The 22,677-nt window shown below is 45.3% G+C and overlaps 1 protein-coding gene across 2 annotated transcripts in view; it reads left to right on the top strand.

Moving 5' to 3' along the window:
• The first annotated feature begins 11,179 nt into the window (after positions 1–11,179).
• NFKB1 (nuclear factor kappa B subunit 1) overlaps positions 11,180–22,677 on the top strand; it is a 398,216-nt gene continuing 386,718 nt past the window's right edge. Inside the window, exon 1 of one of the 2 annotated variants that reach the window (XM_086961580.1) lies at positions 11,180–11,712. The gene's annotated coding sequence lies outside the window, so the exon portion shown is untranslated. The remainder of the gene's footprint in view (positions 11,713–22,677) is intronic. The other variant, XM_086961582.1, reaches the window with a different exon arrangement.

The raw sequence follows: 22,677 nt of genomic DNA, 5'->3' as shown, positions 1-22,677 counted from the left end.
AATCAAAGTGAAAGAGCCAAAAATTGATGACTACTGTTCTGCAAAGTTGTCTAGAGTGCAAATTTAGTGAATCGTGGTAGTGGTGCGGGGAGGGGGGGTAATATATCTTTTTTTTTATTTTAGTGCTTTCCATAAGTGAAAACTCGAACTTTGTCTAACAGATTTTAGTCCTCAGACTTCATCTTGTTTGTGAAATTTCACAGCACCACATAAATGAACTTGTAATTTCATGCATCTCTTTTTAAAAAAATTAAATGTTTTTTTCAGACTAGATTAGAGACCTTCATAAGCTGTTCTGAGAGATATACTAATTCAAGGTCAGGGCAGTTTTTAAATTAGAGTAGGCAACCGTACAAGCGTGGTTAAACCATCCCTTTTTCTGTCTGGATTTTTGCTTTACTTCGATCCACAACGCCTCGTTTATTATTTTTATGATTGCCTCAAAGTTGGTGATAATGTCTTGATCGGTTACATCCAAGCTAAGACATTTTGTGAGATAAGGGAATGCCCTTACTACCACTTGCTTTGTTATTTCTGTGGGGTCTATTTTCCCCCATTTCAAAGCATAACCATTTATTCTATTTAAGGCCAGATTGTTTTGTGCTAGAATGGAACTATAACCGCTCCTTGGATTCTGGGACAATGGCATAGAAATGCTAATTGGGGTGTGATCACTTAATGTAATTTTATGTGAAGTGAACACTACTTCTGCCAACATTTCGCCATTTGAGACCAAGATGTAATCTATAACTGTTTGGTGCCCCCTCCCATGAAATGTTGGAATGAGTAACAGGTCTTCCTTGTTGACATTGTTTGCTATAACTAAATCTAGTTCAAACATTATTTAATTAAGGAGATTACCTAAGGTGCAATGCCTAAAGTGTGTAATTGGGTTGCTGGCTTCATCTACGATACCACAGATATAATTTCCTTCAGAAATACATGGATCCAGATTGAAGTCCCCCCCCCCCCAAATAATTAACTCCTCCTTGACCTCCTTTCTTTTACAAACTAGTAGTATAGAGCGAATCAAAGTTCCCACAGTCAGTGCTTCAAGATCTGCCAGATTGCTATAAAAATTTACTACAAGGAAATGATCCTTGTTATTGAAGCATAATCTTAAAATCTGAAAGTTTGGATCTAGTTTGATAGGGACAACTTTAGTCGTGTTAACGAGGTTTGAAACGTAGATTGTTAGGCCTCCTTTCGCTCTGCCTGAGGTAGAAGATTGGGCAGGTGAGAAATAGGTCTTAAATCCCTCCATATGTATCGCATCGTATGCCCAGGTCTCCTGTAATGCTACGACGTCAAATTTAGGAATAAAGTCTATCCATTTATCATTAGTCACTTTGGCCCGCTATCCTGCCACATTCCAAAATAAAACTTAGACACAATGTTTTTTCTCAGCCCCTTTATGTCCCCCATTGTCTGATTTCAGTCTATTATCGGTTTTAAAGTTTTGGTCCTGTTCAGAGGTGGAAACTAAAGAAAAGTGGTTTTGACCCGCGATCAGAGTCGCGGGATCGATTACTTTATCCTGCAAGCAGGTTTGCTTTGGGCATTGGGTGAGTGAGATGACATTAGAGAAATGTTGCTCTGTGATCGTAGGTGGGGCCTTTTGTAAGCTGTCAGAACTATTTTTAGGTAAAATCCCTGTATCGAGTCAGTCAACTCCCTCCATGCCTGAAAAAACGGCGTAACGATTGTACACTAGAATGGGAAAATTGAGTTGCTGATGGGGAAAGGACCTGGGATAGCCATCCAAATTTAAAGGTGGATGCCTAAACCAGTCATTCTGGTTTCGAAAAGAGGGCTCTCTATGATTTCTCATGGGATGGAGCAGAGGCCTAACATTGCTTACCGGGGCCATTTGAATTCTATGATAGAAATATGTCAGGTCACATGTAGTAATAGAGTTACTGCCATTTTGGGGGATCCAGTTAATAATGTGACCAACAGCTCTTTCGTCTTTAAAATGTATTACTATTATATCTCCCTTTATGTATTTTTTCCTTTGTCCTAGCCAGGGAAGAAGTCTGACATACAAAATGTTGCCATTTATATGTGGAGGGAGTGGGCGATTCTATCTTAGCCAAAATATTACTTTGTTCCTTCGTTGATATTCAGCTTCAGTAGTCCCCTCCTCTAAAGGTGGTACGCCAGTAAGAACCACCACATATGGAACTGCTTTCGGCGGCAATTCCACAGTGAGCCTTTTAGATTGGAATTTCCCTCATAGCCTTTCCTTGAACATTCGCTTTTGAAACGCTCCGAGGACTGTTCAATTTCCCACTTACTAAGGCCTCCTTGTCTTTCCGTTTTATATTTATATTTAGCGCTGTTGTTTTAGGGGGAATTGATTTTGTCGCTTTTGTTTTGGGTGGATTTGCGGATTTAATTTCATCATGATTTGCCATATTTGGGGCCGGGACAGGTATTGGGGGAACTGGTGTAAGCTTTTGTAGGTCTTTTGTGGCCTCTTTGATTTCCCCCATAACATGTTCCAGAATTTCCAATTGCAGGCCTAATCTTTTCAGCCTCTCTGCTACTGGCAATATAAGAGATTTAATTAGATGTTCCATATTGCCCATTAGGCCAGTGGAAGATGAGTCTTTTAATGGTACATGTGGTGGTGTAACTACTACAGGTGTTAATGATGGGTTATCTACAGAACTTTTGGTGTTCCCAGAATTAGTATGGGTAGTCTTATTTTTATTTTTATTTTGACCGCTGCCTCTTTTTCTTCTTTTTTTCGGGGGCGGACCCAAAGCTGGAGTGGATTTATGGGTCTTTTTCACTTTTTGGGTTGACTTAGTTTTTGATAGTGGGGTGTCTAACAATAGTGGAGTATCTGACAGTATTTCGACATCTGGGATTGGGTTAGAAGAGGGTGTTGAAACATTTATTGTTGGGTGGCTGGTTTCAGGCAGTGTAGGGGATCTATCCTGGAACAGTAATGGGATGCTATCATCAGGGGATTCAGCACAACCCTCCTTTTCACAAGTAAGACTAAGGACAGGGGAAACAGCCAGCTGCAACCCGCCCATAGACGAACGTTTGTTCTTAATGAGCTCCACTGAGCGGCGTCTATCGGCACGATGCTCTGCAAGCATTGTTTCCCTGTCAATCTCATTGCCAACCCTAAAGATGTAATTGTCGAGCGGGCCTTGATTAGTTCCTCCGGGGAGATGTGATTTTTCCTTTAGGATGGATGACATTATAACAGACAAATAATGGCTAGGAGGGCCTACTTAAGTCACACTTCAGCTCTTACAATGATGATGTCTAGCCAATCTCTAGTAAGACATTTTTAACCGAGGAATCAATTACAGTTTTAATTGAGTCTGCTTACTCAGTGGTTTATAGTTGGAGTCTTTGTGGAGTCCTGGACATCAAGAAGCCAATGGAAAGAAAATGGGCCCAGCCCGGCCTCCTTCGGCCTAAGAGGGCCCGCCCTTTGCCCGGACTTCGCACGGCGTCCCGCGAGACGGGGATGACGATGTTTTTAAGCGCCTCCTGGCACGCAATACTGTACCTGGGTGCCGCTAGGGCTGCTGGGGGATGAAGTCTTTGAGCCTGCCCACGCTCCACTCAGCGGCCCGACTCCACGATGTTCAAAGGAGTAAGGTGGCGGGAGGCGGGCGGGCGGGCTAATCCAGTTCTCCCAGGGCAGAAACACGAGCAAGTTGGTGTCAAATAGACACAGAAACACCAAACACGGGTCAATCAGGAGTCCCCCACTCCACCGGGATGACAATGTTTTTAAGCGCCTCCTGGCGCGCAATGCTGTACCTGGGTGCCGCTAGGGCTGCTGGGGGATGAAGTCTTTGAGCCTGCCCACGCTCCACTCAGCGGCCCGACTCCACGATGTTCAAAGGAGTAAGGTGGCGGGAGGCAGGCGGGCGGGCTAATCCAGATCTCCCAGGGCAGAAACACGAGCAAGTTGGTGTCAAACAGACACAGAAACACCAAACACGGGTCAATCAGGAGTCCCCCACTCCACCGGGATGACGATGTTTTTAAGCGCCTCCTGGCGTGCAATCCTGTACCTGGGTGCCGCTGGGGCTGCTGGGGGATGAAGTCTTTGAGCCTGCCCACGCTCCACTCAGCGGCGCAACTCCACGATGTTCAAAGGAGTAAGGTGGCGGGAGGCGGGCGGGCGGGCGGGCTAATCCAGTTCTCCCAGGGCAGAAACACAAGCAAGTTGGTGTCAAACAGACACAGAAACGCCAAACACGGGTCAATCAGGAGTCCTCTTGGAGTTGAATCTATGCCGGATCTGTTTTCTCTTTTAGATTTTGTACTTTGCTGTCTGAACTTTACTGGGTTCTTTGATCGATTCCTGTACTATAACTGAGCTTTTCACTCTGTGTTTTTTTTTTAATTAAAACTTTTTATTGAGGACAAGGTTAAACATAATAGACATCGTACATACATGCGCGTCCGGAGGTTTTGCTGGCACAAAGTTAACAACAAAAGTGAAATCATGGCTTATTACACACATTTTGCATTGGATCCATTTAAGGCAGGTCTATCCTGGGGCTGCGCCCCGTCTAGGTTGCGGAGATCACAGATTCCTCCCCTATATTCATTACATTTTCCCCCAAATATGTGTCCATTTAGTGGGACACCCCCTGGATTCGTATACAATCCTCTTCGTCACCATGCACCAATCAATGTCTTTTCCCCATGCACCCAGAGTTGGTGGTTCTTGCGCACTCCAAAATCTTGCAATGTTTCTTTTAGCAATTATCATTCCGTGTATCACCCAAATTCTCTCCTTAGTGTTTCAATCCGTTGGGCCCCAAACGTTCAGGAGACATAGTTTTATATTACAATCGATTTTGTTGCCCATCACTCGCTCCATACAATTTGTCAATGAGGACTAGTATCTCTGGATGACCTTACATTCCCAGAGTATGTGCACAAAGTACCTTCCTGCCCGCATCCCCTCATGCACCCGGCCTCAGTGTTATACCCCATCCTTACCAATATTGGTCTGTACTGTGGTTTATTGCTGAACAGATTTTGACTACTCCATTGTATTTCTGTGTGACTAAATTCTGAACAAATCCTTTAAGGTTCAGACTTCCCTGATCAAATGGTTCTACTTATCTATTATTTAGAATGTCATTTAGAATGCTATCACTCAGACTGATCCAGGAGGGACCACCAAAATCTGTTTCAGAATTACACCGCTACTAGTCCATCAGTCACAAACAGTTATACAGTGGCGGCCAACAAAGATAGGTAGGGCGATTGAAGGGGGTGTGGAGAAGGAAGAGGGGGCTGGCAGGAAGCGTGCAGGCTGAGCGTGCAGCGGGGGAGGTTTAATTTTAAAAAATCAAATACCTGGTGCTGCAGGTCACCTCATACTCCTCTCCTCCCAGCTCCTGGTCCCAGCAGTCCTGGGACAGCTCCAGGATTCCCCATACAATCTCCGCGCTGCTCTCAAGTATGAGAGCAGTGCAGGCATTGGCCTAGCGGGCTGGATTAACTTTCGACCAGTCACAGGGAATTTGAGCTGTTTCTTCAACCTGGCTGTGCAATACAGCTGGGTTGGAGAAACCCAAGTGCCCATGTCAGTTTGGCCGGCCTAAGACAGATGGCCAAACTGACATGCACACTTAAAAGTGCACATCTACCACTCCTAGTACTCCCCCTCCAATGGCCCGGCCCGGCCCAGACCCTCCCTGCATACAGTGGCTTAGCCAGAACTGAAAAATAAAACAATAGTAAAATATTGTTTCATTTTTCAGCTGCTGGCTCTGAGCCAGTGTGGCGACGTTCATCCGCCATTGCAGAGGAGCAGCTGCTTTGGTTAAGAAGCCCCCCCAAAACAGCAAGTGTAAAGAGTGTGCTGCACAAAAGTTTGAATATTTGAAAATATCTCAGTTTCTTTTTAGTTTGAGGCTACCGTCGCACTGCGTAAGCAGTGGACGGAGCCGAAATTTTGTGTTGTGTAGTATGGGGGCCTGAACACGCCCCTATTCTCCATTGGCTGGCCTCGTAAATGCTGGCCAGCCATTGGAGGAGAGGAGCGTCACTCAGTTCAGGGCCCGCCTTGACGCGATTCGGGGGCGTTTTTCTCTCTTTTTTTAAGCCCCGCCCCTTTCTAGTGGTGGGCGTTACACCCTCCCTCTCGCCTCCCCCCCTTCCCTCTGCCCTCCTCCGTCGTGCTCTCGCCTCCCCCCGTTCCCCCCCCCTCCGCCGCAGCTCTCTCCCTGTGGCTTGTATTACAAAAGGGGGTTGCGGTGCAACCCGAAATCAGTCTAAAATGTCAAAAATCAGCCCCTAAGCGCAGCTATGTGTGCGTACCTGCTTTATTTGGAGCCTTTATTGTGAGGCTCATGGCGAAAAGTACTCTGCCTATCAGCCCCATTTAGAAGCGGCACAACCGGAACGTTTAAGAAGTGAAGGCAGAGTTGGTCTCTACTTCGCTGTTAGAAAACCAGCTCCCGACGTGTAAGTTAGAAAGTGGATGTGGTTCGGGTGTCGGGTGACACAGTTCACATTTTGCAGTGGATGTTCTGTTACTTCTCTCCTCTAAATAACCCCTGGCAGCCTAATTCCGAGTCATCCATCTTTTTGTGTGCATATAATGAAAATAATAAATACTGGGGACATTTGAAGGAGGTGAGGTGGAAAAGTTCAGGACGAGTGCCCGCTTGCGAGCGACTGCAGAGTGAGCCCAAGCAGCCTAAGAAGGGTATCAATCAATCAATCAATGACATTTATAGAGCGCACTACTTACCCGTAGGGTCTCAAGGCGCTAGGGGGAGGGGGATGCCGTTACTGCTCGAACAGCCAGGTCTTCAGCTTCTTCCTGAAGGAGAGGTGGTCTTGGGTCAGGCGCAGGTCGGTCGGGAGGGAGTTCCAGGTCTTGGCGGCCAGGTAGGAGAAGGACCTTCCTCCTGTTGTCGCTCTTCGGATGCGGGGGACGGCGGCGAGGGCGTGGTTGGCTGATCGGAGGTGGCGTTTGGGAGCGTAGAAGTTGATTCGGTTGTTGAGGTAGCTCGGGCCTTGGTCGTGTAGGGCTTTGTGTGCGTGGGTGAGGAGGCGGAAGGTGATTCTTTTGTTGACGGGGAGCCAATGCAGGTCTCTCAGATGTCCAGAGATGTGGCTGTGTCGTGGGATGTCGAGGATGAGTCTGGCTGAGGCGTTCTGGATCCGCTGGAGTCTCTTCTGGAGCTTGGCGGTGGTACCGGCGTAGAGGGCGTTGCCGTAGTCAGTCGGCTGGTGACGAGGGCCTGGGTGACGGTCTTCCTGGTCTCGGTGGGGATCCACCAGAAGATCTTTCGTAGCATGCGTAGGACGTTGAAGCATGCCGAGGAGACGTTGTTGACTTGCCTGGTCATGGAGAGGGAGGAGTCCAGGATGAAGCCCAGGTTGCGTGAGTGGTCTGTCGGTTTGGGTGCGGTGCCCAGGGCTGGAGGCCACCAGGAGTCGTCCCAGGCGGAGGGGGAAGAGCCCAGGATGAGGACCTCCGTCTTGTCTGAGTTCAATTTCAGGCGGCTGGTCGTCATCCACTCGGCTACCTCTTTCATCCCTTCGTGCAGGTTGGCTCTGGCGGCGGCGGGGTCGTTGGTCAGGGAGAGGATCAGCTGGGTGTCGTCGGCGTAGGAGATTATGTTCAGGTTGTGTTGGCGTGCGATGGCCGCGAGGGGGCTCATGTAGACGTTGAAGAGGGTGGGGCTCAGCGAGGATCCTTGAGGAACGCCGCAGATGACTTCGGTGGCCTCTGACTTGTACGGTGGTAGGCGGACTCTCTGTGTTCTTCCGTCGAGGAAGGAGATGATCCATTCCAGAGCCTTCTCCTGGATTCCGACGTTGCTGAGGCGCTGAACTAGGGTGCGGTGGCAGACAGTGTCGAATGCCGCGGAGAGGTCCAGGAGGATGAGGGCCGCTGTTTCTCCGTTGTCCATCAGAGCTCGGATGTCATCGGTGGCGGCGATGAGGGCGGTCTCGGTTCTGTGGTTGGCTCGGAAGCCAGACTGTGAGGGGTCGCGGGATCCATTCGTCTCAAGGAAGGCGGCCAGCTGCTTGTTGACGGTCTTCTCGATGACTTTGGCTGGAAACGGGAGGAGCGAGATGGGGCGGTAATTCTTGAGTTCGGTGGGGTCCGCTGTGGGTTTCTTGAGTAGAGCGCTGAGTTCGGCGTGCTTCCAGCTCTCAGGGAAGGTGGCGGTGTCGAAGGATGTGTTGATGATGTCTCGTAGGTGGGGTGCGATGACAGCGTCGGCCTTGTTGAAGACGTGGTGGGGGCAAGGGTCGGTTGGAGATCCGGAGTGGATGGAGTTCATCGTGCGGATGGTGTCTTCGGTGCTGATCGGAGTCCAGGCGCGGAGGGTGGTGGTGGGGGGTGGTGGTTCAGTCGTGGTGTGCGTTGGTTGGTTGTTGAAGCTGTTGTGTATGTCCGCGATCTTGTTGTGGAAGTATGAGGCGAGGGAGTCGCAGAGGTCTTCGCATCTGATGGGAACTGTCCGGTGGCGAGCGCCTGGAGGTAGCCTGCTCTGGCATGAAGCGCTATTCAAAGACGAAACCCGATCAATGTAAATGACGTGCAGTGCATAAATCAGACAACGGCATCTCTACTTCATTATGAATTTTCTACAAAGAAGGCTTAATTAGAAGGAGGTGAAAGCGAACTTGTGTCACAGCATCTCATTTCCTGTTTGACACACGTCTTTTCTGAGGACAGTCGTTCTTACCTTGTTCAGCAAAAAGCATGCGTGAGTGTGTAGGACTCCCACGAGATGACGCAAACCTATTAAGCCTGGGAATAGTTTGTGTTAACTTTAGAGCTCAGCGCAGCGCTTTCTCTATAGTCTAGTAACAACTATATGAAGGACACATTGCTTTCAAAAAGTAGATTGTTACTGTAGTTGTCAGCACCTGGGAATGGAAAAATGTATTTGGCAGATTCTAAACAGCGGGCAGTTAAGTTGAAAGCGTTGCTCCATTTCTGTTTTTAAAACTGGTCCATTGGCGAGCGTGATACTCCGAAGGACCTACTCGGATCCTTGTAAATTCAGCAACATCAATTACTGTGCGTCCCGTGAGAGCAGCTGTTCACTGCGCTGCCAGTTTTTTGCATATAAAGCGAGGGTTCGCTTTGCCTATTTTACATCTTAAGAGCGAAATAAGAACATGGTTAGACAACATTTGCCATTTCCAGGACAAATAAATAAAAGATGCTATCGCTGTTATATCACAATAGTGTTTATTTTAGCCACCATTGCTTCATGCAGGTAACTGACATCGCTGATGACATCACTTATACAAAATGACCAATCCGATTGTGTCCATGTCCTCATCTTCTCCCTGGAGTCCAGAGCCAAGGCGAGGGTGCGTTTCAAAGGTTGAAATCATAAGTAACCTGGAACGGACATGAATAATGTCCGAAAACCTTTCCAAGGGCAGCAGGGTGCGAAGACACACTTTTATCTCGAATGTTAAAATTAAGCTGATGTATTTCTACCCACAAAAGGACACAATGCCAAACGACAACCCTGAAAGCATTTCAAAATAGTACAGTCAAAATGTACTGCACAAGTCCTGAGGGAAGCGCTTTTACTGGGTAAAAATATATATGTATATATATATTACAAAGATGTTCATAACATTCAAGATGAAAGCGCATTTCTCAGTGACACATTCAATCAAACAAGTATTTGCAATGCATTAGGTCTCGCAGTTGCACGAGTTAAAGGTATTGACATTGTAAATGACAATGCCTTTTATTTATGTTTTAAAAACAAAAATAAATATAAAAGGCATTGCTATTTGCAATGTCAATAGCTCAAACTTGTTTTTTTTTGGGCAGTGCAGTTTGCAAATATTATTACTTATTTTTGGGAGCTAGGTTCAATCCTCTGTCACCTAAACTTGGATGTTAATTGCAGCTGTACTCTTTTGTAACACTGTCTGAATACTATGCATAATGTGTATATTTTCTTTACTGGTGGTCAGTTCAAGAGTAAAATATTCTGTAAAACGGTTGGCTTGTCCTGTAACCAGTTGCGGTTGGAACGGTTGGCTCCACCTCAAAATCCCTTGTGCCCGGTAAATGGGAGAAATAACAGAGATTTTACCCAAGCATCACTCCCAAGTAGAATAATGTTATCGACGGGTCCACGTGCCCGGAAAGTTATTGTCCTTCTCATACAGAGCCATTTTGGCACATAAATTGAACTTAAACGTGGCAGTGTCTCTGTGACTTATGTCCCTTGAGCAGGGCTTTATGTGGGATGAAGAAACTGGAGGGGCTCTCAAAGGGGCGTGGCCAATGTAATTAAGGGTGTGGCTTAAAAACACAAAAGCTAAAAATCTGTGCTTAGCATAGTGTGCCACCCAACTTGTATTTTGCTGTTTCTGTCATTGCATCCATATATATGATACACCAAGTAACTTAATACCTACACCAAGTCAGGACTATTGGCTTTGTCAATGGTTGTTAGTTGCATAAGATAAATAAGCAGCAACTATGGCTTGTATATTATTGAAAACGCTTCTACTTAGAGCCCTGGTGTGTGTGGGTGGCTCTATGTGAATGACTCTGTGTGGGTGGCTCTGTATGTGTGTGTGGGTGGCTTTGTGTGTGTAGCTCTGTGTGGGTGTAAATGCAATAGGGCATGCATTTGCGAGCGATTAAGCTATTGGCATTGTAAATGACAATGCCATTTATTTAACGATTACGCTATTGGCAATATAAATGACAATGCCATTTATTTATGATTTTTAAAAAAACACCAACAACAAAAAAAACGTCATGAGCAATGCCAATGGCTCTACCTGTAATAATGCCGAGACCATTGCATTGTAAATGCTTGTTTTTCTTTATGATACCATCTCTTTCCAGTTCTTTTCAAAATCTGAACTCTTATATTTCGCTACTCTTGCTTGTTTTCTTCCCTTCTTATTACCCTTTGTACACTATTTTGTTCCTTTTCTTTTTCTTGGCCCCTTTTTAACTGATCTCTCTTCTTAACTGCCTTCATCTCTCACTCTTCCGTTTTAGCTTCTTCCGTCTGGCAAATACCCTTTTCATTTTCTCCATCCTCTTTTTTGTCTCTCTAAATCAATTTCTAGTCTTTTTAACTTCTTTCAGCACGTATTCCTATGCTTTTTCCACCCTCTGCCAATCGCTCATCTTTCTCTCATCTCTCGATTATCTTACCTATTTTTCTTGTCTTTTTTACCACTCCTACCATCTTGTTTATCTCTCCTTTTTATTCTTCCTTCTCCTCCTCCCCTTTCCTTTCTCCATTTGCCCCTATTTCGCCTCCTCTCCATCCTACACTTTTCCCCTGCTGTCACTTTCCGTTTCTCCCTGCCCCTCGTTGCGTCAGAGGGAATTTCCAGTCAGGAAGTAAGACCGTCCGCCAGTCTCAGTGTAAGGGCCGCCTCTCACTGAGCTGCAGCGGCGGCGGCGGCAAGAGACAGGGGTGGCCAGAGCCGCTCCGAATACCATCCTACAGTGCCCAAAACTGGTGTAGAGGCTGGCTGGAGTGCCCACGCCCCGGGGCGCCCCTCACCTGTCCAGTGCTAAGTGACATGCGGCGGCACGGCTGCTGACGGCTCCCCTGCCATTACCAGCAGCGCACTGCCCCGACCCGCGGGTTCTTCTCCTGGGGGGTCCCACCTCTGAACCCTCGCCCGGACCGCCTCAGAGACCTCGGCACTGAACGGGCAGTGCCACCTCACCGCACGGTAAGTGTTTGGTGGTTCGTAGGGCTTTTCGGTGTGGTTGTGTGTGGTGCGCGTGCAGCGAGCGTACGGACGCAGCCCGAGTTCACGTTCAAAGTCGCTCTCCACTTCCTCCTTTCACGGCGCGCGCTGCCTGCCTTGGGCCTCGGCATGTTGTCCACACTTCATAGCGAGGATTCCTGGGTGACAGGAGAGGGCCCTCCGGGTGGAGGACTCACTCAGAGGTGTCTCAGGGACCAAACCTCGTGCTTCGGAAGTGTTGGCTTTTTTAGACAGCCCTTGGTTTACTTTACTATGAACTGCTGAGCACTTGTCAACACTGCTGCTTTATGTTCTGTGAGCCCGTGTTTTTTGGCGACGTTTGAGGGTTCGGGGAGATGTCATTGACAGTGGTAAAGAATTTTCAATGTATTTATTTACTCCTGTCCTGCCTATGAGTAGGTCTCTAAATGAGGAAAAGGATGGCTGCAAATAACGCTCGAGGACCAAGGTCCTCAACCCATTCATTCGCAATAAAGAGTTACACTTTTAGGGAGTCCCTCACTAGCGTGTTGCCAGTCATGCACGTAACAGAGAACAAAGTTGCAATATTTGACTTTTTGAATATGCTCAGTGCTGTCAGTTTTTTTGGAATAACTATGAGAACAAATATAGTCATTCTGAGGTACTCCCTAATATATATATTTTTTACATGGGGGCAATCGCATAAAGAACTTTGAAGCCCCCTGCCCTTTGGTGCCCATGTGAACGATGGATCAGAAAGTCCAAGCTTTCCACCGTTTATCACAGTAAATACATGTTATTCCCACACCTACCACGCCCCCTTCCATCTGCGACCAATGAGTACCGTTGCGGATACTGCATCCGAGGGCGGCGATCGCTCTTACCGGTCATGGAGTACCGACAGCATTTACGAAACCGACGTCACGGACTCAGCACATCCACGCTGATGTGTGTTGTTCTCGGGAAACATCATTTACCACGAAGGCATTACCACTACTCACGTTTACCACGTGACACTTACCACGCAGGGTGCCTTCCATGCGTGGTAACTGAGGTCGTGGTATAATCATATAACCTTGTTTCCTGTGAGGAAGTGCACGCCAGTTCTCTTTGGGCTTATGTGTGAATCTGCTTTCTTGAACGTGTAATACATTTTTTGTCTGTTTAAAATGTGCACATTGTTCATTTCCTAAATAAAGCATTTTCCGGTACACGTTTAGAATATAACGGGGTCTTGGATACCAGTGCTTTTTGGGGTTGTCACCTGGCAGCGCTTTGTGATAGAATTGAGAAATGTTTTATTTCTTTATATAATTATGTCCTCGTGAGCTTCTGCATGACATGGAGAAGTAACGTTTATGAATTTCTTATGTGTTTGAATCTGGTCATGGCTGGGGCTCTTCTCGGGTGTTTAATATAAAACTATTATTGTTAGTCTAGTAGGTGTGAAAATATTGTATAGTAATCACAGTGGAGCGTAGCTATGGGGGGGATTACATTACATAAACAATGTATTTTGTAGTAAATAGTTGGGTAGAGGTGCTATCAGTTGGCTATGGTGAGATGTCTGCCGGATTTCCCCTAGGATTTTTACAACACTCACGCATGCAAACACACTTTCTGTTTTGAAGGCCTTAAAACATGTTTTAGGGCCCTGACAATCCCCCCCCCTTCTCTCTCTCTCCACTGTCCCTTATGTTCCTTCATGTCCTGTTTCTTATGTAAAGCATTTTCACAAGATGCCCCAGCATGATTGTTGGGAAATCTAACCCCCCCCCCCCCAACTTACCTACCAAGCTACACCCCTGTCTGTGTTCATGTGAATGGTTATTGTTGTAATTTTTCAATTTGACTCTTTCTAAATCATTACCACCTCGTCCCGCTCTCAACATTATTAGATTGAGCCCACCAGCCCCCACAGCCACCTACAGCAGACACCATTCACTGCCATCAAAAAGTGCACTCCTTGCAAGACATGGCTTAGTAGTTCGAGCTGGACTGTTCCCACGAGGCACAGGGTCAAGGCTGATTTGCATATAGCCATTGTCTGACCTAGGGTGGTGTGGAGTGCAAAAAACAATGGATTTAGGCCCAGATCTTTGTACTGGGGTGAATGTAAGACATTGTTCTGTATTCTGTCCATCAACTGTGTTTTTTGCAATTTTCACCCGAATGGGCTGGGTATGCTCAGACGTGAGCCCCAGGCTCTCCACATCACTGGAGTCAAGCTATCCAGGCTGAAGAAGGCTGATAGCCAGAAACCAGTCCTTGGATGCTTGATACCGGTCTAGGAAAGAGATGTCTTGGTAGTTCAGGCTGGACTGTTCCCATGAGGCACAGGGTCAAGGCTGATTTGCATATAGCCATTGTCTGACCTAGGGTGGTGTGGAGTGCAAAAGAATGATGGATTTAGGCCCTGATCTTTGTACTGGGGTGATTGTAAGACATTGTTCTGCATTCTGTCCATCAACTGTGTTTTTTGAAACTCTCCTTGCCTACAGGGCAGGACACATCCAAGACCACCCAATTCCTAGAAACCCATTGTTGGTCATTATCTCATGGCAGATACTTTCTCAGGCTGGTTCTCCAGGCCATTTCTGACTGACACTGGGCAAGCCAAGCAGTGTATAAATAATTCATTCCAACTAAGGACTGATACCATTTTGGTTACAAAACCCATTTGCTCCCAAAATGGAATTACCGTTGGCGGGTCTAATTATGCTCAGCAGTTATTTCCTCCTGCAATTTACAGCTGGTAATCCAAGCTGCAAAGCAGTCGAACATGTAGCGCCAAATGCTAATTTCCGCACACAATAAATAGTGAAATCATGTACAGTTTGCACTTAAGTCCCGCTTCTGAGCTGTTACATTCTGAATCTAGTGAAACCTGCAAATCAGCACACCTTGTCCTAAATATTGCATATTGTTCCTATGGAAGTGCAGGATCAATCTATTACAGCTGGCTCACTGGATTGTCAAATCTCTTCTTTTTAGGCTTTGATTTTCGGAATTTAGTGAGCTTGAACAAGTATAAGTGCTTTTATTGCACATATTGCAGTGGAATAAGAAACCATATTGTTACATGAGAAATAAGGGAAACATTATATGGTTCTTTGTGAAATACAGATTTTTATCGTTGTAATGACAGTCCCCAAACCACTATGCAAAGCTTTAACTTTGTCTGCGCTATTAGGATTGGAGTCATGGCATGGATGATCACATTTTGTGACAAGGTTTTCATGATTTTGTAGTAAAAATGCAAATTATGCAGTACTCTGGTGGTAGTATTTTCACCTGTTTTAGCTAAACTACATCTGTGTGTGACATTTGTTAATTTTCCAAATTTCTGGACAATTATTTGCAAATCCAGTATGTCTATATTTGGTAAGCGCTGCAGCCAGACAATCAAATAATCCTTCACTGTCCATTGTTTAACAGCAATTTATTAATGAAAGATAAACCTCAATATTGTAATTGTAATCAGTACAAATTTGTAGTTAGAAGAAGGCAGTATTTTTTCAAGTAGCTAACGTCCCCAACCATAACACATAATATAAAAATACATAATTGGTAGGTTTTGTAATATGGTCCTGTATTACCAAATCTGCTTTCTGGTGACATTTGCTAGACACTCTGCCTTCAGCGTTGAGGTTTATGTTGTCACCACAACCTCTATTGAAACTCATCACACAGTTACTTATTATGCATGGTTTCTCTCTTTCATATATACATACAGATGTGCAGAATATAATATGCTATTTATTACCATTGTTGGGTGTTAGGGGGAAGGTCCTAATTCAAAAAAGGCAAAGCCTTTGATGGGTTGTGATGCCTCTCTTCCTCCCTGTAGTAATACATTTGGGAATATGTGTATATTTGCACTGTTGCTCTAGGTAACTTGCTACTGGGCCACATTTATTTTCACCGCCATGTCATAAATATAAATAAGCATTCATATATTTTTAGAGCACTAGTTCAAAATTAGGTTCCTATCAAAATGTATAGAATGAACCGTACCTCACCCTCCACATGAAGTCAATCCTCTTAACCATTGCTTATCTGCATTATTAAGAACAGATTAAATGATAAAAAGAAGCTCTCTGATTAGTTGATTGAGAATTAAATGTTTAGATGTTGCAACCAATGCAATAATTCGATACTTTGAGAAAGACAACTGGAAGAATCCCAAGATGAAATTTGATTAACAGCCCTGAGGTTAATGGGTGTTTTACTCTATCGAGATACAACTCAAACTCAGTTACACTTATGTAGACATATGACCATGAGTGAGCCATGGGGGAGGATATCTCCAATTTCTGAGCCCTCAACCATAATAAATAAGCCTTTGTCAGTTTAAGAGTCACATTCAGCACAGCCTTCATTGGATACTCCCATAATGAGTAAAACCCAAAATAGACTGGTAAGGTCTTTTGCACACTCTTTTAAAGATAATCAGTATTGTGATGACTTTTTCATAGACGCTCTTGTTTAAACCTGGTGTAAAATAGGGTTCAAAGCAACCAGAGAAGCAATGTTTACTAGTGTTGATTGGCGTTTTAGGATCTGAGTGAATTTTCCAGATTCATGCCCTTATATAGGTACAATTCACATTGCCCTAATATAGGCATATAGGCATATAACTCATTCCCTTATTTAGACATAGCCCATGCAGACCAAATTCAGGCATGGCTACTTCCACCCGTACCAAAAAGTCACAACCATTTCTTGGAATATCGGCTTAAGCAGTCAGGGACCTTCCCTTGCTTGAATATTGATTCGTCCAAGAACTCATGTCCTTTACAAAGAACTACTATTCCCTTGGGGTTCTTTCCTGATGTTATTGTGCCCGACTTTACGTCAAACTAGACACCTTCAAGGTATAAATATGCCTTCACTTGCTCTAGCAAGATAGGGTGGTTCGGAGCAGTTCGACTATCTACTTGCCCGACGCAGCTCGCTACAGCAAGTGCCAAAGGAAATCGACCCTCCAGCTCACGCACTGATCGAGAGGCTGCATTTCTCTCGGCGAGAATCCAGCTCCAGTGTTTCCAAGCTCCCCTTGCGGGGTGTTGGGAAATCGAGTCCCGAGACTGAGATACCAGACCAAGCTAAAAATAACCGAATGGTAGGGTCGCTATAGGGAAGTAATAATGCTGTTTTGGGGAATAATTCCCCCAGAGGATAATTTATTGCAATTAACTCTGATCCCAAAACTCCAGCCATTCTAATAAACTGCTTATACATTTCGAAAGTGGGTCTGATTGTATTCCCTCGTATTTAGTTATGTAGGGGTATAATTGTGCCTGTTCTTTTGATAAGTGAGTGACTACTTCTCTAACCCTACCTCCACATCTCGTATCATCACCCAGGTTCACACTTAGGCAAACAAAATCCCAGGTTTAGCTAAACAGGGTTTTCACTTTAGCCCAAATTAGACTTGCAATTAGGTGGGGTTTATAATCATTAATTTAGGGTTGAATATATTCATGGTTGTAACTTCCATGTTAAAAAGTATTAGAGATTGTATTCTACAGGTTTTGAAGTCCCATTGGGGTTCTAGACAATAATTTAGGGTTGTCTACAAAAAGTAAGGTTGACACCTGTTCTCAGTCAGTAGGGGTGCAGCAATAATGCAGTCAACCAAACAACCAGCCAACAGGGGCAGTTAGATAAAGACCTCAACTCTTATTCATAGTTGTCACCAAGGACAAATCATTGTGAAGCACATCACATGGAAGAATTGTTTAGCTCGATTGAAACTAGCTTCCTAACAGGTGCAATCACTCTGTTTTTATTATTGAGAGCAGTAATATCCACAGGCTAAGTGTATCAGGCCTAGATGATATTCATCCAGTGAGAGGCTATTGCTGGGTTCAGCTCTGCTTGCCCTGAAGGGAGAATAATTCTACACAAGTTACACAGCATCTAGTGCAGTAGCTGCTCCCGGATTGGGTGAGGGTAACATGGCGTGCAGGGTAAAGGAGACATTTTACTTTCCAACTACCACTAATGCAAAAAGCATCCAGCAACTCTGCAGCCACATATACACATGGAGATTCACAAAAATTCACACGCTACATAAGTTCCCAAACATTACTAGCACACACACATCTCCTATCATGGGGGAATTAAGGGACCGAGTCCGATTCAGACTACACTTATTTTATCAAGAAGAGTCGGTAGGTAGTCTCCCCACTTTGGAGTCAGGTGGAAAGACCGCTTAATCAGCTTTGTCCACCCGTTAGTCATGGCATGGCCTGGTCATGTTGACAGTAGTCACCCATGATGAAAGAAAAAACTTACTTTGGGTGGATCCTCTGTAGTTCAGCATAGTATAAAAGTAATGTTGCTCAACTGGCTGTGGATATTTCCTATGCAGGAGAATATACAGAATCAACTTGTTACCAACACCTGTAACTTGGCCAGTGAGGCAAAGACGGAGGCACTGTGTCCACTGGTGGCGGCACATATTCGCATAACCTGTTGGCATTGCAAATGCTTGTTTTATAGTCAGGACTACTTTTTGATCCCCAGTCCGACTCTGTCTGATGTTATGTCCATTTTCCCAAACAGGCAATGTACGAGGAGGATTGAAACCTGCCATAAAAAATGGCATTTCCAACTCTGAGATGATACAATATGTTCAGAAGTAGACACTAGAACAGTTACCGAATCATATGTGTGAACATTTGGGTTTTGAGGACAAACAACTTCTAAGACCTCGGGGTGTGAATACCCAGCAACTTGAGACCCCGGAGTCCTAGGGCTTGAGGTTTAAGATGTCATTTGTAATACTATGATCAAAGAATGGAGATAACCAGACACAATAACCAGGCTCTAACCTTTTGTGATCATTTGTGGAGGTCTTACTTTCTTCTTCAGAAGTGGATTTCATCCTGACTGCTATGAGTAGACTCCAAGGATGCCCCCACACACCCCGAAGGATGTCATGCTTCATCATTGGGCCTTGCTCCTCGTCTGGTCGGCGCTGCAATGTCCGAATGTCCGGAATGGTAGCTCAGGCTTAAAAAGTAAAGATAAAAGGTGAGTGGTGCACTACCGCTGGTCTGGTTCTCGTAATTTTGTTTGATCACCAGTCGCAGTAGAATGTACCCTAGTAGACTTATACCGGGGTAGAAGACCTGTAGTATAAGAGTCTACGGCTGATGGGGGAGGCAGAGGAAGTCGTTGCTCTGTGGAATGGGTGGCAAATCGACACTCGTCTGTCGTACCCTTGCTCCGGAGCAACAACGTGGTCAGCCTCCGCCGTCAGCCGTAGGCTATTATACTACTGGTCTTTTACCCAGGTATAAGTGTACTAGGGTACATTCTCCTGCGCCTGGTCATCAGACAAAATTACAAGAACCAGGCCAGCGGTAGTGCACCACTCACCTTTTATATTTACTTGATCTTGATGAAGTGCCAACAGACCCGTTGGGGGCTAAGTAGGCATGAACCATGTTGACCCACTACACCACCACAACCCTAGAGGAACATTACGTTTGTTTAGGGCACCCACATTTTTTAATTAAGGCTTAGCTACCACAGAATAAAACATATGACAGTAGGACAGCTCTAGACTTATTTTAACCCACTTCCCTGTGCACTCCCCAGGCCTCACACCGTCACGAACCAGCCCGTTGGGCATTGCAGCGCTGGCCCGACGAGGAGCTTGGCCCAATGATGAAGCATGGCATCCTTCGGGGTGTGTGAGGGCATTACGAAGAAAGACTTCCTTTCCCCGCCTCTCCCACTAGAAAATACACACTCCATTCTAAGTGGGGCTGAGGGCAGAAGGGCACTAAAGTGGCACAGAGGGCAGAAGGGAACAAAAATGAGTGGGGCAGAGGGCAGAAGGGCACAGAAACGAGTGGTAAAGAGGGCAGATGGGCTAAAAACAACGAGAGGGTGGCAGTGATTAACCAGGCAAAAAAAAAACCCCTGCAAAAACGCAAAGCGCCTTGCGAAAACCCGCAAACACCGCGAACTCGCAAAAATAAAAAATCCGCAAATTCCCACGAATTCGCGAATTTTGCAGGTTGCGAATTTGCTAATCCGCAAATTCGCGGATTGCGAATTCGCAAAATTCGCCCATGCTTAGAATTTGCAAACTTGTTAATGGTCTTGAGGTAATTCTCAATGGTCTTCAAAACTAAAAAGAGAAATGAGCAGAATCCTACTCCTGTTTCTAATACTGGACCCAGTGTTCTCCTCTGGGACATCTTTTGAGCCACCGCTGCAAAGGCAAACAACTTCATCAGACAGATGGGCAGCAGTCCGCAATATTCCAGATGTCCAACGGCAGGATGGAAACTCAGGATGCACATTGAATGATGTCCAGCACTCAACTGCCCTGGACTTCAAAGTAGCAGTGTATCCTTCCCCCAACATTACGCTCCAGCCTTATCTCTTGGCCCAAGTGGTGGAAAAATCTGGAAGACTGTTGAAATCGTTGTACTGGAGTCCTACAGTGTTTTCTGGATGTCAATGGTGTACTTAGACTGCTAGACCCATTCACTTTATGACCTGGACTGATGTAACACCTCTGTGCAAGGTGAAATACTGCAGGCCCATAACTAACAGCCCATTAAATAGGAAGGTACTCTGAAGAAAAGGTGTCTGTACTCCATGGCCATTTTCACCATTTCCGCAAACTGCACGTGAATTCAATTTGACAGCTACAGAAAAGACAGAGGTGAGGTTATATATGGGCTTAGTGAGGAAAGCCGAGTCTACAAGGTCCTCATTAGAAAACTACACTTTTGGATTGCACTGAACCAGACCAAAGTGGTCACAAGACACTAAATGTATGATAGATATCCTATCAGCCCACCCACTTGGCGGAGCCTCGTCATGTAGGACGTCTAGAACCAGGATGGTGTGTCCAAGCCTAGATGAATTGGCTAGACAGCACACAAATTTGGTTCATACAGTGGAAGTGTCCATGCCACTGGGCGGTGCTGGTAAAGTGCAGTGCAAACAGAAAAAGTGAATAAGTGATGTTAAAATGACGGTCGAGGCAAAGGAGAAACTTTTTATTAATATTCACCAAGACGCCAGATTAAAAAGAGATGTAGGACAGTGTGACAAAATCACTGTCTGCTTTGCTGTGTTGTTAAATAGGCCAACATGTTTCTGCCAACAGGTGAAACTACACCGGCATTCTTCAGGGCCACTTATATGAGATGTTGCTACTGCAAAGGTACACTCAAATAATAGTATATAAAGTGAAGATGACAGACCAAAAGTAAAGGACTGTCAGACTAATGGAGTGGTCACACGGACCATCCTACCGTATCCTCTTGAACCATTTGTTGATAGAGGATGCAGTCCCAACGATATGTGGGAGTCAAGCCTCACCTCACCCGGCAACGGCTCAGAGATTGAGGCCCCGCTCTCTCCGTCGGTACCTCTCGGCTAAAACCAAAGCCGAAGGGGAGCTGCCAGCGCCATTCTAAAATAGTTACAAATAGCTTCAACAGGAAGCACTAATAGTTAAAGTAAAGCAAATGCTCGAGTTGAAGGTCAAATTAAGTTACACAATCATTAATCATCCCAAGTTTGGGGTGCTTAATGATTGTGTAACTGAATTTGAGCAGCACCTGCTTTACTTTATCTATTAGAGCTTCCTGTTGAAGCTGACTTTTGTAACTATTTTAGAATGGCTCTGGCAGCTTGCCAGCGCCATTCTAAAAGAGTTACAAAAAGTCAGCTTGAACTTTTGACCCAATCCGTTCCGCTCGCGGATTTTGCGGAAAATTGGCGAATCTCGCGGATTGCAAATTTACCAAAAATCCGCAAAATCCGCGAGCGGAACGGATTTTCTGCCCATGCTTAGCAAATTCCCGTTTATTCACGGGTGGACAGTATACGGACCAATATCACTCTGGTGGTTTAAGTAATTAATTGCCTTCAATAGACTTGCAAAATGCGTACATGAACATTAAAGTAGCCCATCGAAATCTCAGATTTCTACATTTTACAGCTAAAAGCCAGTCGAGGGAAAGTTGCATGCAGAAGACATCCGGATCCATTCCTATATGGACAAGTGGCTCATCCATGCTGATTCTTATTAAAAGACCGGACACCGGGTGTGCAGACACCAGGAATCACATGGGTGGATAATCAATCAGAGGAAGACAAATTTGGTTTCGTTGCATACGTTCAAGTAAATTACCACACAGTTCCGTAGCACCCAAAGAGAACCTTCTTTCCATCCCGTAGAGTACACAAGTTCCAGCTTCATCTCGCAGATCCTTAGGAGATGTCAGCTGCCCCTATTAATCACTGAGTTCAATTTGATGTGGATATGTCATTATCAGCCTTTACACTTCCCTGTACAGGGTTACATCTCAATCTTCTAGCCCATCATATTATAAATCACTGGTGTCTGACATCATAGTGTATGGATTGTCTCCTTTCTGTACACCCCAGCCAGAAGCACACTTCAATGATTGACCATGATATGTCTCTCTAAGTACACTAGCTTGGATTCTTTCGTTCCACAAGTCATCACCCTGGACTCCAGCAAGAGCGTTTGAGGGGTGTTTTTGCACAAGAGTTTAAGCAAAGGCCGGAAGATGTCAGATGAGGCCACTTTTCTTTGAAGTGGTACAAATAGCCAGTGATTTATCATCTATGTCGGAGATTCATTCGACTCCCCCTGCACTCACTCTGCAGTATTGTCAGAACGGGAAATGTGCTGTTTCTGAGTTGTACTAATTTATGGGAGCTGTGGAATCTGACAGACATGATGAATCTCTAATGCCCATGGGTGGAAAATCATCTCATGTCCTTGACGTCCAGGCACATTTCTGTGTTGGACAGTGAATGTGAAGAAATTTCCAACTAGAATTTTTCAGTTTCCCAAGACCTCTTCCTCACAGCAGAATTGCTCATTCAAATCTCTGACACATTTGGCTGCAATGCTTCAAATATCAATATTATTCTTCAGAGATTTTGCCT

The sequence above is a fragment of the Lissotriton vulgaris genome, chromosome 3_1 (assembly GCF_964263255.1).
Source record: "Lissotriton vulgaris chromosome 3_1, aLisVul1.2, whole genome shotgun sequence".
NCBI classification, from domain to species: domain Eukaryota; kingdom Metazoa; phylum Chordata; class Amphibia; order Caudata; family Salamandridae; genus Lissotriton; species Lissotriton vulgaris.
The sequence above is the reverse complement of the archived record's forward strand: the minus strand, read 5'-3'. Positions and strand labels throughout refer to the sequence as shown.